The sequence below is a fragment of the Neovison vison genome, chromosome X (genome assembly GCF_020171115.1).
Source record: "Neovison vison isolate M4711 chromosome X, ASM_NN_V1, whole genome shotgun sequence".
NCBI lineage: Eukaryota > Metazoa > Chordata > Mammalia > Carnivora > Mustelidae > Neogale > Neogale vison.
In genome coordinates, this window is record NC_058105.1 from 30,479,678 (window position 1) to 30,492,107 (window position 12,430).

Here is a 12,430-nt window from a genome sequence, read left to right on the forward strand (position 1 = left end):
TGATCAGAGCAAGTGAGAGGGCAAGAGAGAATGCCAGCAGGATGGAAGTCGCAATCTTTTGTAACCTAATTGCAGAAGTGACATCCCATCACTTTTGTCATGGTCATTAGAAGCAAGTCACTAAGTCCTGCCCACACTCAAAGGGAAGGCCTGAATACCAGAAGATGGGGCTCGGTGAGGGTCTTCTTTGAAAGCTGCCAGTCAAAAGCGGAGGGTATCCATAAAAGAGAATTCTAGGGTGTGGGTATACAGGAGGCTTCGATTGTATCTGTAATGCTTTATTTCTTAAGCCTAGTAGTGGGCACATGGGTATTTATCGTAATATTTTATATAACTTCTTTAAGTCTGAAATATTTCCTAACAAAGAAAAAACGGGGGGGGGATAGTGCCTGGGTGGCTCAGTCAGTTAAGCATCAGCTCTTGGTTTTACCTCAGGTCATGATCTCAGGACATGGGATCCCGCCCTGGGTTGGGCTGTGGGCTGGGTGTGGATCCTGCTTGGGATTCTCTCTCTGTCCTTCTCCCTCTGCACCTCCTCCTGCTGTACTTGCTCTCTAATTGAAAAAAAAGAAAAAAGAAAAAAAATTATGGTTGAATGGGCCTAATCACTGAATCTGTTTAAGAAAAAAAGGATGAAGGAGTGGTTATTCAGAAGAGGGGATGAGAGAAGGTCAAGGGTCCAGGGGCTTGAGGATTGATAGACTCATTTGTACTTTTAGTGAAGGCTTTCTAGATGCTCTCTAGTTAACATTAATGCCTCCTGCTCCCATCTTATACAGTAGCACATCTCACTGTCTGACATTAATATTACGGACGTGTGTATGTGTGCATCTGTCCACCCGCCCCCAGGGATTGTCAGGTTCTGGAAGGTTCATATCTCAAAGGATTTTCTTTCTCTTTCTAGCCTATCTCATTGAGCACTGTACTTTAACACAGTGCCAAATGAATGCATGCAAACCAAATTGGACTGAATGCTTCCCCATCCCCATTCCGACATTTGTGTTAAGAGTTTAGAGACATTATATCTTAGAATCCATTAAGGCCATAACCACAGAGTGAAACAGAAGGCATAAATCCCTTTGTCACTGTCATTAAATAGAGAGAGCAGGAAAAATAAGTAATTACCCATATAATGTAGTGAAGTATCACAAACTCCTCTCCCAAATAATATATTCCGTACCGTGAAGCCTCCTCTTCATTTATAGAGCCATTTCTTTAGGCTAAGGGATTATTTCCAATAGAGTTGTTAAAATATAATCTTCAAATGGAAGCTAAATAAACCTTAATGCAATATTTCTTAATGTCTACAGGGATACAGACCTCTTTGAGAATTTTTTTTAAAGATTTTATTTATTTATTTGACAGACAAGAGATCACAAGCAGACAGAGAGGCAGGCAGAGAGAGGGAGAGGAGGAAGCAGGCTCCCTGCAGAGCAGAGAGCCCGATGTGGGACTCGATCCCAGGACCCTGAGACCATGACCCGAGCCGAAGGCAGCGGCCCAACCCACTGAGCCACCGAGGCGCCCCCCTCTTTGAGAATTTTAAGAACCCTGTGGGTAGGGATGGCTGACTGGCTCAGTCAATGAAGTGTCTGATTTCGGCTCAGGTCATGATTCCAGGGTCCTGGGATCGAGTCCCATATCCGGCTCCCTGCTCAGCAGGGAGCCTGCTTCTCCCTCTGCCTGCCACTCCCCCATGCTTATGCTCACTCACTCTCTATCAAATAAATAAATACAAATCTTAAAAAAAAGAACTCTGTGGATACTCCCCACTCCGTAAACAACATTTTTCAATTTCAAGGATTTATGAACTTCCTAGAGAAACTTCTACCCTTGCCCCTCAAAGGACTGAATCAGGACACTGAGGGAATAAATCAGCATTCATGGATGTTTTAAGGTTGAGGGGCCGTAACGGAGAGCTGGTGATCAGGAAGCAGGACCGTTGCCTGGAGAGGGGAGAATTAGGTGGGACATTTTTTTAAGGTTTTATGTATTTATTTGAGAGAGAGAGAAAGACAGAATGAGCGGGGGGAGGGGCAGAGGGAGAGGGAGAAGCAGACTGCCTGCTGAGCAGGGAGCCCAATTCGGGGCTTCATCCTGTGACCCCGAGGTCATGACCTGAGCCAAAGGCAGACACTTAATGAACTGAGCCCCTCAGGAGCCCTTAGGTGGCACATTTCAACACAGAAAGGACCTGGGCCGCCCCCAGGTCACATCCTGACTGAAAGGGCCTGGGTTTAGGGGAGCCCTGGGAAAGAAAGCAGGGAGACAAAAGGATCACAACAGTAGGGAGTCAGGATGCCCTGAGATCCTATGAAAGAACACTGGAGTCAAAATGTCATTGAAGTGGACTTCTTAGCTGTCGTTGGTGGAAGTGTCAGTTTCAGAACCCTTAGGCAGTTCCAGGTGAGGCTGGAAACTCTAGGCATCATTATTAGTGTCCAGAAAGGGTGTTGATCATACGCATGCTCAGAGGGCACATTTCCTTCCCAATACTTCTATGCTTTATGATCGCTCTGCTCACGACCCAGGTAGCAGAATAAAGCACTTCACTTTAGGACAAGCAGGTAACAGCCTGTGGGAGAAAATGAAGACAGCTGTCGGGTGCTCGCTCTGTACAACTCAGGATGGGATCTTGCCTGTTCCCAAAATAGGAATCACAAACTCGAAGCAGGAAATTCAGTTCAACTAAGGGAACCTGGACAGATGCCCCATCTAGCTTGCGGCCCCAACGACCCCTTGCCGTATTCTCTCCCCCTTCCTGAAGAAGACATGTCTGTGGCCCCCTCACAGGTCTCTTCTTAAGAAATGTCATTGCTGGGGAGCCTGGGTGGCTCAGTTGTTAAGCGTCTGCCTTTGGTTCAGGTCATGATCCCAGGGTCCTGGGATTGAGCCCCGCATTGGGCTCCCTGCTTAACAGGAAGCCTGCTTTTCCTTCTCCCACTCCCCCTGCTTGTGTTCCCTCTCTCTGTGTCTGACAAATGAATAAATAAAATCTTGAAAGAAAAAAAGGAAGGAAGGAAGGAAGGAAGAAGGAAGGAAGGAAGGAAGAAGGGGCATTGTTAACTCTATTGGAATGGTGGCAGGCAAGGAATAGCATGGCAACCCCATCTTTTTCTCCAGTAAGAGATAAACCTTTCAATCCACACTCCACCCACGGCTTACCCCTTGGGCCCAGAAGCACAGAAACTGCCATGTTGGAAGGACTTGTGGGCTCATGCTGTTTCTCTTGGCCATTACTTTAATCCCCCCCCCCCAAATAATCCCTTGACTTCTTTGAACTTCTTGGAAGAGAAATTGAGAGGATGAGGAAGGGCCAAGTACACACAGCTGACCTCACCGCCTCATCTCTCCACTATGTGAAGCTTTTGGGGAATCCATAAAGGAGGCCCAGACACAGTCTCCAAAGGGGCTTTAATGTATTTTAAAAGTTTTCAGAAACAGGATTTACCAAATGTTCAAAAATAATTTTGATGAATCACAATCGTGAAGAAACAGTTTTCTGTCTTTATTACAAAGTTATTTTTAAAGCGCTTCTTCATGAATCATGCAAAATAGCTGACTGCAACAGAAATTGTCATCTTCACAACTATTTCTGAGAGAGGGAAACTCTAGTTCAAAAAAGGCAACCAATATTTTAATTAAAAGAACGATGTTCTGCACAGTAGCAGAAAGGATACAGTAATGAAACCATACGCTCCCCAAATGTAAATTATATCATTATTTAAATTACTATTCTTAAATTCTGATGCCATCTGAATCCACAGTGAAGCTCTAAATTATCTTGGCAAATGGCAAATCCCTCTAGATTATTCCGTTCTTCCCAGATCAGAGCAGCATTATATCTTAGTTTTTGAAATCGGAACCAACTTTTTTTTTTAAAGATTTTTACTTCTTTGACAGAAAGAGATCCAGCAAGAGAGGAAACACAAGTAGGAGAGGGGTGGTGGGAGAGGGAGGAGCAGGTTCTGTGCGGAGCAGGGAGCCCGATGTGGGGCTTGATCCCTGGACCCTGGGATCATGACCTGAGCCAAAAGCAGATGCTTAAGGGCTGAGCCACCCAGGAGCACCCCACCCCCCAAATTTATTTTGAGGGAGAGAGACATATTGATTATAAGGGTCTATGAATTATCTGTCCATGCTAGCTTCTATTCCAAGTGAAATGAGGAACACTGAATTCTTTCACAAGCATTAACAGCACATACCATTTCTTTGTTAAAAAAAAAAAGGAAGAATTTTAGAGGAAGAATATTATCTCTAGTCTCAGGTCCTTCTGTTCTCACTACCATGAATACCAAGCATCTGGTTGTACTGACACTCATAGTCTCAGGACACAATGTTTTGAATCGCGTGGAGGGCATTCAGAGCTTCTAGAACTACGCTGAGATGCTTATGGCTACCAGACTCCTCCCTGTCTCAGATGTTTCTCGCACTGTGACAGTTGGCCCTATATGCTAAGCACTTTACCCATAAAGTAAACACAATTAATAAAGATTAACACAATTAATCCCCCCAATGACTCTATGTTGGGGTACCAGTGGGCTGAGTAATGCGTCAGAGACTATGGAGCTAAGTTAGGTGCAGAGCCGGGATTTGAACCCAAACAGTCCAGCTCCAGAGTAACGCTCTTAACCTCTAAACGATATGCCCCGCTCCCTAGAGCAGGCCTTCAGTAATTTTCAACACAAATGCTTATTTGTTGGATCTTTTTTCTCTAAATGCATATTGGACCTTAAAGTCTCAGTGAATGTAGATTTCAAAGTTACTGTCCTGGGAAGCTTCTGCTGCTCAAAACCTTTTGTGAGGGGCGCCTGGGTGGCTCAGTGGGTTAAGCCGCTGCCTTCGGCTCAGGTCATGATCCCAGGGTCCTGGGATCGAGTCCCACATCGGGCTCTCCGCTGAGCGGAGAGCCTGCTTTCCTCTCTCTCTCTCTGCCTGCCTCTCTGCCTACTTGTGATCTCTCTCTGTCAAATAAATAAATAAAATCTTTAAAAAAAAAAAACCTTTTGTGAATTCCTTCTTTGGAATCGTTTTGAGAGCCAGTTTAGGATCCACAGAAGGAAAGCAGTGAATCTGTTATGATGACCCCTCCTCTTTAAATCAAGACAGTGGGGGCACCTGGGTGTCTGTGGGTTGAGCCTCTGCCTTCAGCTCGGGTCATGATCTCAGGGTCCTGGGTCCCCACATCGGGCTCTCTGCTCGGCAGGGAGCCTGCTCCCCCATCTCACTCTGCCTGCCTCTCTGTCTACTTGTGATCTCTCTGTCAAATAACTAAATAAAATCTTATAAAAAAATAAATAAAGACAGCATTACTCAGTTTGGTGAATACCTTATTTGCCCAACATGTTTCCGAGTGACATCCGTTTTTCTGAAAATCACCTTCTCCGCTAAAAGAAGAAAGACTAGCCATGGTAGAACATAGTCCCAAACTATGATGCACGGACATTTTTTAGTTGACTAACCAACAGCTACTGAGCAACTAGTCCTGGACGTGCCTGGCCCCAGGGATACAGGATCAAAGGGACATCTTCCCGACCCTCAGGGAGCCCTCAGCCAGGTAAGGGAGACGATCAGTATGGTAAGTGCTTTGACCGATGTAAGCATGGGACACCCAGGGTGCCCAGAAGAGGGGCCTCCAACCCAGACGTGGGGCGAGGGCCAGCTTCCTGAAGGAGGAGATGAGGTTGAATTTTAAAAGGTAAGTAGCTGTGGCCACATGGAAAAGAACCAGGGCACAGACTGGGAAGGTGACACCACTAACTGGGAGACGATGTCCTTGGACAAGCTCACCCCTACCCTCCTGGGTTTCTTTTCAGGACACTGTCAGAAACTCCTCGTACATTGCAGGTACACGATGACCATTTGAGAAACAGAGAAAGGAGTGAATCTTTAATATCGAGTCTCAGTAACTTAAAAAAAAATAGCTTGTTTTCTTCATTTCCGGTGAGCCAAGCTAAGAGAGAACAACCCACGCGTGGAGAGGAACGGCTGTCCTGGTAGAGGCTTATAGTTTTCTCGACTATCAAGTTCAAGGACAGTAACTTGGAACCATGAGTGGGAGATACAGTAATCCAAGAAGGGGTCATTCTCTTCTGTGGCTTACCTTCCCTTGAAAGCCAAGCTACCCAGGGATCACACAACAGTGTCCTTGGCGGGGGTGGGGAGGGCTTAGGGGATGGGGAAGTACTGTCTGACACAGTGGGGCTCAGTGCTCAGAGATGGCGCCAGATGGTGAGAAGTACAATAGCCTGGTCGTGGGCTGAAGCAAGAGTTTGAAGATCCTCTTCTCCGTAGCCCTCATCCTCTGGGAGAGAGCAAGAAACAGAACACGTAAAGAGGAAGCTGAGGCAAGGCTTAGGGAAGGCCTCAGGCATGGGTTGCTGCCTGGGAAGAACAGGCTTTCCTAGGATTTGAGAGCGAAACGATCCTGAGTAGGTGGACACATCGGGCCCTTGCTGAAGGAGCTACAGAGAAAGTAGCTACAGAGAAATCTCATTCCGGGAGAGTCGACTCAGACCTCCTTCACCGTGGTGCCATGCAGACATTGCTCTGCGGGCTAGGTTGGGGCAACTAAACGTTGTCCTTCCCCCCTAGCGTGTCCTTTTATTGACCCTACCATGGCACCAAAAATACATCCATTGCTTTTCCTCTTCTGGAACATTCTAAGCCACCATAACTCACTCACAATGAGCTTTGGTTACTTTTTAAGATAAGCATCTGTTGGGGCGCCTGGGTGGCTCAGTGGGTTAAGCCTCTGCCTTCGGCTCGGGTTATGATCTCAGGGTCCTGGGATCCAGCCCTGCATCAGATTCTCTGCCCATCCGGGAGCCTTCTTCCCCCGTCTCTCTGTCCACCTCTCTGCCTACTTGTGATTTCTCTGTCAAATAAATAAAAATAAAATCTTTTTTTAAAAAAGATAAGCATTTGTTAAAAAAAAAAAAAAGAAAGATAAGCATTTGTTGAATGCCAGAGAAAGGGCCACAGGACAGTATGGGATAGATGCGTAGGAGGAGAAAATACTCCGGGAGGCTGTTGCTGAGACGGATAGATCAAAGTGCCCGGAGGACGCTGGTAAAGAAATGGCTGAAACGAAATAGTGTGTCTTGAACACCTGTAGTGTGTCTGGTGTTCTCATAGCTCCTCACAAAAGAACTCTGGGTAGTAGGTATTACTCTCTCCATTTTTACCTGGTAATATTCTGAGGATTAGAGATATTAAGTTATTGGCTCAGACAGCTAGGAAGTGACAGCTGAACCCACGTCACAGGGATTCTCAGTACGATCGCCGTGCTGCCTTGAGGATGAAATTGTCTGAACAGATGTGTCGGCCAGGGTCTGACCGGGAGCAAACACTGCGTGAGCAATTAGACCAGTGGGAATTTAATATAAATACAAATACTGTATAGTCTTACTTATATGAGGTACTAGGATAGTCAAATTTATAGAAATAAAAAGGAAAATAGTGGTTGCTGGAGGCTGAGGGAGAGGAAAAAAGTGGAATTATTTCATGGGTATAGAGTTTCAGGGTTTCTTTTTAAAAGATTTTATTTATTTATTAGAGAGAGAGAGAGAGAGAGAGAGAGAGAGAACATGAGCAGGGGGAGGGACAGAGGGAGAAGCAGACTTCCCCGCTGAGCAGAGATCCCACTATGGGACTCGATCTCAGGTCCCTGGGACCATGACCAGAGCTGAAGGCAGACGCTTAACTGATTGAGGACCCAGGAGCCCTAGAGTTTCAGTTTTACAAGGTGAAAAGAGTTCTAGAGATGGCCAGTGATGATTAATGTCACTGAACTGTACACTTAAAATGGCTTCGATGGCAAATCTGAAGTTATACGTATTTTATTGTGATTTTTAAAAATTAAAAAAAAGCAAAAGTAAGAAAAAGCAAAAGTGAAATAAAGATATACATAAGATTTAGACATACATAAGATTTAAAAAGTCATCACTGGGGCACCTGGGTGGCTCAGTGGGTTAAGCCTCTGCCTTCGGCTCAGGTCATTATCTCAGGGTCCTGGGATTGAGCCCCACATCGGGCTCGCTGCTCAGTGGGAAGCCTGCTTCCTTCTCTCTCTCCTGCCAGCCTCTCTGCCTACTTGTGATCTCTCTCTCTGTCAAATAAATAAATAAAATCTTTAAAAAATATATCTATAGAGGTGACCATGGGAATACAAGATTGATGTCCAAATTAAAAAAGTCATCACCAGCAGACCTGAATTGTAATAAATATTGAGGGATATTCTTTAAGCAGAAAGAAAATGAAACCAGATCAAAATATGTGGATCTATACAAAGTAATAAAGAATATTACAAACAGAAACTTTATGAGTAAATAGATAAGATATTTTTCCTATTTCCTAAATCTCTTTAAGAGATAACTGACTATAAACAAAAATAATAAAACTGTATTGTGGACTTTACAACTTATGCATAAGTAAATTATATGAAAACTATAGAACAGGGATGCCTGGGTGGCTCAGTTGGTTAAGCCCCCGACTCTTGGTTTTGGCTCAGGTCATGATCTCATAGGTCCTGCGGTCAAGTCCCATGTCAGGCTCCATGCTCACTGGGGAGTCTGCTTCTCCCTCTCCCTGTGCCCCTGCTCATGCATTTTCTCTCTCTCTCCCTCAAATAAATAGGTGACTCTTTCTTAAAAAGCTGTAGTATAAAGACCAAGGGGGAAGTAGAGGCACACTATTGTAAAGTTTTTACATTATTTGTAAAGTGATAGGATATCACTTAAAGGTAGATGATGATAAATTAAAGCTCTGTATTCTAAACTGTGAAGCAATCACTAAAATTAAAAAACCAAGAATGACAGCCAACAAACAACATAAAAATAAAAATGAAAACATTCAAGTAATCCGACAGAAGGCAGGGGAAAAAACGAACTACAGATGACCCAGAGAGAAAACAAACAGCAAGATGAAAGATTTAAACCTAATTATATCAATAATCACATTAAATATAAATGATCTAAGCACCTTATGTGACTTTTCTACTGCTGCTATAACAAGTTACCACTAACTTAATGGCTTACAACAACATACATCACCTTATAGTTAGTTCGTCAGGTCAGAAATCTGACACGGGTCTCACTGAGCTAAAAATCCAAGTGTCAGCAGATCTTCATTCTTTCCAGAGGCTCCAGGGGACAATCAGTTTCCTTCCTTTTAACAAGTTCCAGAGGCCGCCTGCATCCCTTAGCTCATGGCCCCTTCCACATATTCAGAGCACACGACTCCAACCTTTGCTCTGTCATTACCTCTCCTTCTCCCTCTGACCCTCTGGCCTTTGTCTCTGTAGACTTTGCGATTCCATCGTGCCCACCCCAATAAGCCGGGATATGCTTCCCATATCAAAATTCTTAACTTAGCACATCTGCAATGGCCCTTTTGCCATGTTAGCTTAATATTGTACAGGTTCACAGGATAAGAATGTGGACATCTTTGGGGGGGTCTATTATTATCTACCATACACCTCAATTAAAAGGAAAGCACTGTCAGACTGGATAAAAAACATAAGACACAAATGTATGCTGTTCACAATAGACTTGAACTATAAACACACAAATAAGTTGAAAATAAAAGGATGGGAGGGGCACCTGGGTGGCTCAGTCGATCAAGTGTCTGCCTTCAGCTCAGGTCATGATCCTGGGGTCCTGGGATCAAGCCCCATATCAGGCTCCCTGCTCAGTGGGGAGCCTGCTTCTCCCTCTCCCTCTGTCCACTGCCCCTCTTACTGTGTACACTCTCCATCTCAAATAAATAAATAAAATCTTTAAAAATAAATAAAACAATAGGAAAAGATATACCTTGTGTAGTAGGCTGAATGGTGTCCCCAAAGATACGTCCATGTTCTAATCCCCAGAACCTGTGAATATCACCTTATTTGGCAAAAGGTATGATTTAACTCAAGGGTTTTGAGAAAAGGAGTTTATCCAGGGGAGCCCTAAATGCAATCACACGTACCCTTCTAAGAGACACACAGAGGGAGATAAGACACACACAGAAAAAGCAATATGAAGATAAAACACAGGAAGAGATGTAGTCACAAGCCAAAGATTGCTGACACCAGAAGCAGAAACAGGCGAGGACTGGTTTCTTCCCTAGAGCCTCAGGGATGCGGTACTGTCTTTTCCTTGATTTTAGAATTCTCGCTTCCAGAACTGTGGGAGAATAAGTATTTTGTTCTAAGTCAACAAGATTTTGGTACTTCTTTATGGCAGCCACAGTAAACTAGTAAACCTAGCTAACTAATAACCAGATGCAGGAAAGACAGATGGCTATGTTAATAACAAGCAAGGATATTTCCAACCACACAGTATTACCCAGGATGATAATAATAAAGGGGTCAATTGGTCAAGAGGATAAAACGATCTGAATGTTTATGCACCTAATCATGAAGCTTCAAGTTTCAAAATACACAGAGCAAAAAGCATACTGGGTCATACTCAGTATGTGTTCTGACATCAAGAGAATTAAATTAGATTTTAATAAGAGATCTGGACACTCCCCCAGATATCTGGCAACTAAATAATAACACATTCACAAATAACACGTGTCAAAGAAAAAATCAAAAGGGACATCGTAAAGTATTTTTCACTAAATGAAAACGAGAACATAATGTATCCAAATGTGTCAGATACCTCGAAATAAGTATGTGGAGGAAAATTTATAGCACTGAATGCATAGGTAAGAAAAGAAAGAGTTCAGATCATTGATGTCGGCTTCTATCTTAAGAAACCAAACAAAGTAAATCAGACGAAGCCCAAAGTAAGAAGCAGCAGAAATCAATGAGACAGAAAGCAGAAACTAAACAGAGAAGCTCTATGATCCTAAAAGCTGGTTCTTCCAGATAATGAGCAGAGTTAATAACACTCTGGCTGGGCAGATCAGGCAAAAGAGAAAACACAAATTAATAACATCAGAAACGATAAAGAAGATGGCACAGCAGATTCTACAAATTTGAGAGGATAAGAAAGAAACATTATGAAAGGATTTATATAAGTCAAGAGATTTGAGGACTCAGATGAAATGGACTAATTGCTTAAAAGACACAAACTATCAAAGCTCATTCAAAAAGATACATATAACATGAATAGTCCAAAGCTTATTAGAGATGCTGAATTTGCAATTATAAAACTTTTCACAATGTAAACTCCAGGCCCAGAGGTTTTCCCTGGGGATTTCTTATAAATGCCCGATATAGAAATAGTTGTCAATTTCACCCACCTTCTTCCAGAAAATTAAAGGGAGGAATACTTCTAATTCATTCCATGAAGACAGCATTACCCTGATACCAAAGTAAATAACATTATTTAAATAAAAATTAAATAAGTAAAACTGCATGCTAATATACTTCATTCACACAGAGGCAAAGACCAGAAATAAAATTTTAGCAAATTGAATGCAGCAATATGTAAAAAGAATAATATACCATTTGCAAGTGTGGTCTTTGTCAGGAATGCAAGTTTGATATACATTCAAAAATAAATCAATATAATGCACCATAGTAGCAAAGAAACGGAGAAAGGCCATAGGATCATCTCAATAGAGAGAGAATCATCATGTGATAAAATCCTACGTTCATTACTGATAATAGCTCTGAGCAAACTAGAAATAGAAGGAAACATCACCAACCTGATAAAGGGCATCTATGCAAAACCTCCACCTAACATCACACTTAATGGCGAAAGCCCGAATGCTTTCCCTAGATCATTAGCCACAGAAGGGCATTCAGCACTGTCCTGGAAGGTCTGGCTAGAGCGATCAGGCAAGAAAATGCAGTAAAAGTCACCTAAATTGTAACATAGTACGATCTTCTTTACTTGCAGATTACCTGTTCGTATACAGAAAACTGGCTGAAATCTAAAATAAGCTTCTAGAACTAACATGCGAGTTCAGTAAAGTTGTAGGCTATGCCATTAATACATACTTTTTTTTAACACTGAAAACCATTACACTGAACAACTGAACCAATGAACTGGAATTTTAAAATATCATTTACAGTAATACCTAAAATAGGGGGGCCTGGGTGGCTCAGGTAATGATCTTAGGGTCCTGGGATGGATCCCTGTATCGGGCTCTCTGCTCAGGGGGAAGCCTGCTTCCCCTGCCCCTCTGCCTGTCTCTCTGCCTACTTGTGATCTCTCTCTGTCAAATAAATAAATAAAATCTTTTTTTTTAAAAAAAAAAAGCATTAAAAAAACAGTAACACGTAAAATATTAAATGATAAATCAAACAAAAGATAGGCAAAACCTGTACAGTGAAAAATATAAAGTACGGCTGGGAGAAATGAAAGAAAATCTAAATAGAGGTTTTTACTTTATTCGTGCGTCAGGCATAGACTGCACACTATAATTGTGACAGTTCTTGGTAAGTTTGATTGGTCCATTCACCTGTTCGTTTATCCGTTCACCGCTGACAGAT